This window comes from Megascapheus bottae, chromosome 3, assembly GCF_031878675.1.
Source record: "Megascapheus bottae isolate mThoBot1 chromosome 3, mThoBot2.hap1, whole genome shotgun sequence".
In the NCBI taxonomy this organism is placed as follows: Eukaryota; Metazoa; Chordata; class Mammalia; order Rodentia; family Geomyidae; genus Megascapheus; species Megascapheus bottae.
The window spans coordinates 2,960,696-2,965,039 of NC_143511.1; the positions used below are offsets into that span (position 1 = coordinate 2,960,696).

Consider the following 4,344-nt stretch of genomic DNA (forward strand, 5'->3'; position numbering starts at 1 on the left):
AGTCCCAGGGGTGAAAGGAGTGCAGAGGCATGGAGTAGATACTATGTGCTCCCCAGGACCCTTTTTGTCTTCCGTGAAGTCTGGGAAAACTCAACAGAAGGCAGAAAAGCAAACCCAGACAGATCATATTCAGGGCCAGAACCTCAACGAGAAAGCTTCCTGCTCTAGCGTGTCATGTGTCAAGTCCAGGATGCAAGAAGCTGCTTGTCCTGGTCAGAGTAACCTTGAGAAGAACAGGAAGGGCACAGGCTGGCATGGAGAGCCAACAAATGTGCTATTTGCTAACCACAGGCATCTCACAGCCATGGCACACAGGGAGCCAGTACTCCATGGCAGACCCACCTGCAAACGTCAAATGCATCAGGTGCCTCCGGCTGCCCCTTCCATTCCTAATGGCAGTGTGTTGGAAAATGTTTCCCTATTGAAAGAGAAAATCTTCATCATTCTCCGGGACAAAAGTTCTCCTCCCTCAACGTAATTCATTTCCTTTCCCCCAATGAACCTTCAACACATTGCCTTATTTTCACCTGCAATAAATGTTCTGACAGTAGTTCTGCCTTTTGCATCTTGTGCATATGAGTTTTGTGTAACTCATGGCTGGTACTTAGGACTAGGGAGCAGTTTGTTCTTACTGATTTTCTCTGTTGTCTTTGATGAGTTGATTGTTGGAGCCCTTGCTGAGAAATCAATGACTAGAATCCAAAAATCTCCTTCCCTACCTAATAAAGCTTATTTTCCATCTTCAGATATAGTAGGGAAGAATTAGCATATCTGTACAAGGGATTAAATGCAAGTATGTGTTTCAGAACAACTTTACTCTGTGTGTGTGTGTGTGTGTGTGTGTGTGTGTGTGTGTGTGTGTGTGTGTGTGTTGGTCCTGGGGCTTAAACTCAGGGCCTGAGCAATGTCCTTAAACTTTTCCTGAAGGCTAGTGTTCCATTAGAGTCACAGCTACATTTCTGGCTTTTTTTGGTAGTTAATTAGAGATAAGAGTCTCATGGAGCTGGCTTGTTTCTGTACCTAGATACTCAAGAAGCTGAGATCTGAGAAGATAGTTCAAAGCCAGCCCAGGCAAGAAAATTTAAGACTTGTATCTCCAATTAACGACCAGAAAACCAGAAGTAGAGCTGTGGCTCAAAATGGTAGAGTATTAGCCTCGAACAAAAAAATCTCAGGAATTGTTATTCATTCTGACTTTGTTACCTAGTACATTGTATACAAGTTTGTTTATTTGAAATAGGAAAGGGCAGGGGAGAAAACAAGAGGATTGGGAGGGGACAGAGGGAGGGAAATGGGGACAAAAACATGAGAAAGGGTATCAATGTGTGAGTAGTAATGCACCTACTACCTGGTGAATGTAACTGTAACCCCTTTATACATTACCCAGACAATAAAAAGGAAAATCTCAGGAATATCACCAAGGCCCTGAGTTCAAGCCCCATGATCTCCCCCACACACACACCAAAAAGTCTCATGACTTTCCTGCACAGATTGGCTTCTAGGATTACAAGTGTGAACCACCAGCAACCAGTAGACAGCTTGACTTTTTTTTAAAGAGGTCAAAATATGTGTATTTTTTTAATAATTTCTTGACACTATGGGTCTTGATCTATGGGTTGTAGGGTAAAGAGGGGCAGTAGAACAATCAAAAGGGAAACAATACCTAATGGAAGTGAAGAAGAGATCCGAAAGATAGGCAGGGCTTCCGCCAAACTAAAGTGCAATTGGTTTGCATACTCTTGGGAAGAAAGCCTCCAGATTCCTTTTCTATGGAATATTGGGAGGAAAAATGATGCAGCCTGGGTGGAAATAGGATTGAAGGCAAAAATGAGTGAAAGTCATAAGTAGACACTGAGCCACTGGCAGGCTGACCACAGATAGCAAGTCTCATGAAAAAATAAAAAAGCTGAAGGGTTAACATAAAAGCTGCAACAGTGCTATCTCTGGAAGATTCAAGAGGATTCAACTTTCCAACCGTTTTGACCTATAGTTTTTTAACCATAAACATGGACACATCGATAAGTGTACATACATACACATATATACTGATTGCTTTTCTTGGAAGCACAAAAATATTTCCAAAGGAAAGCACAATGGGGGCAGCAGCATCTGGACCTCACACAGGCTAACATCTCCCGCCTCTGTTCACCTGACCTGGAAGAAGGCAAAAAGACCTTGACTAGGAGGAAAAGGTCTTCCCCAGCCCTCTGCTTCTCAGCTATTGGTTCTTTTCCAACTTATCCTGGGCACCAAGTGGCTACAATATCAGGAAGAAGGATGGGACCAGAACTTTTGCCTGGGTAACTGAAAACTAAGATAACTATCACCTGCCAAAAGTTGTATCTCTGACAGGAACTGGGGCAAGAAAATGGTGGTGAGGAAAGAGGATAGGTTAGGTAATGGAGTAGGAAGATATATACTCATATCTGTATGAGTATGTACATGTAGATACATATGAATGAGAAAAATCCAGTTATAGAACGAACTAGGGACACAGCTGAAGGACCTCCATGTTCCTTGTTAGATCAGGTTCAAGGGGGGATTAAAATAGATTGGAAACCCTAAGTCAACAGGGAAATTGTGGCAGGAAGGACAGAAACAAGAAACGGCCTCACAAGAAGTAAGATAGTCTTTCCCACCCCTGCCATCCTAGCTCCCCCGCCATCCTAGCTCCTCAACTTTTAAAAAAACCAATCATCAAAAGGAAGAAAACACAAAGCTTAAGACAAAGGAGGAGAGAAAAAAGTATTCTCATACTAAAAATTCTGCACACAGAAACATCTGTGTGCAGATTTTTCTAATTTCTCCAGAAATTATGGCAGGCTGGGTGTGAGGCACTAGGGAAAGAGAAGACAGAACACACATCACAGAACTAGATAAGACTTCCATTAAACTCTGGTTTTATTTCCAGTGTTCCCATCACAATAGTAATACACAAACCAAGGCAATATTGGTCTTGAACGGAGAATCACAGAGTCCCCTGGCCCTGGACTTGGTACAATATAACTTTGTTATTGCTTCTGGGTCATTTTATCCTCTTGATATTTTGGGGGATCATGTCCTATAGAGTTATATACTGATTTCTCAGCTCTGTATATGATAAACTGAAGGCTGATGACATTTTTTTCTCATCAGTCTCTGCCACAGTGTAGCGATAGTTCTCCACATGGGCATGTTTAGCTATTTTAGAAAACAATTTGGCTCTTACAGTTTAGAAATCTGGCCCAGAAATGGAGCTTCATTCCCAATCGATTTTAGCTTTGCAACTTGTCTCTTCTTCAGTAGATATCCCAAAGTAGTTCTCATTGTCCATCCTGAGACTCAAGAGCTGGACACACATTTAGACTGCGTTACATTTCTGGGGAAGCAGCCAGATCTCAGGTTTCATTTTCTCAAGAATGTCCACCAGCTGCTGGTTGCCTTTTCACATCCCATTGAACATCACAAATATCTTAGAATATCTCTTCACATCTGTCTGAACTTCACTTCCTATAAGTGAGACTATCCAAACCATCGTGGATATTGGTGAGAAGAATGGGGTCAGGAACAGGGAGAATCAGGTCTAAGTAGAGGAGTTTGGTCATGGATGTCTAGGATTGGTTCTTTAAGGTTTGAATACTTTGTGAAAAGTTGTCACCACGTCTTCCACCTGGCTTGTGATAAACTCTGAAAGAATCATCCTTGGGCTTCACTTCCTGATCTACCTTCAGTGATGAGGCCATGGCCCAGCTGGACACTCTGCTAGAGACCAGAGGCTCTAGGGAAGAGGACCAGAGGAACCTGAGGTATCTCAGCTGCCCTCAGGATCTGGTCACACTCACTGGCTTTTTCACTGCTTGTTCATTCTTGCCTCCATCTGCCCAGTCCACCTGTACCCCAGTCTACCCAGTCTCTCCATCTGGCTGCCTGCTATATACTCGCTCCTGAGCTCACCTTCCTGGCTTTTGCCCCTCATGATGGAAGTTACATCACCACAGCTAGATTGTCACATAAGGTTTTGATTCTATTCTGTGGTGTTTGGCAGACAAGTTTCCTCCCTGAAAATAATTCATTCTTTCCCTCAATAAATGTGCGCAGAGCTGGGAGGGGGAAGAGTATGGGAATGGAGCGAGTATTGCTGAAGAATGTGTCATATGTCACATGCTAAGATTCAGAAGCATTCTTTGACCTTCTTGTAAAGATTTCTGGCAAGTCATCTATGGATGATTTTTTCCTCCTAATTATGGGTGTGTCAAAGTAAAAGATTTCTGCTATTTCCTCTCAATATATCTTTATCTCCGGAGTTTTGCCATTGACCCTACCATTCTGACTCCTAGGACTCCAAAAACGTGCAGATTATATGAA

General features: G+C 42.7%; 1 pseudogene; it reads right to left on the bottom strand.

Annotated features, from left to right (window-relative positions):
- Positions 1-2,968: 2,968 nt before the first annotated feature.
- Positions 2,969-3,722, bottom strand: LOC150064796 (proteasome activator complex subunit 3 pseudogene; annotated as a pseudogene).
- Between the last annotated feature and the right edge of the window lie 622 nt (positions 3,723-4,344).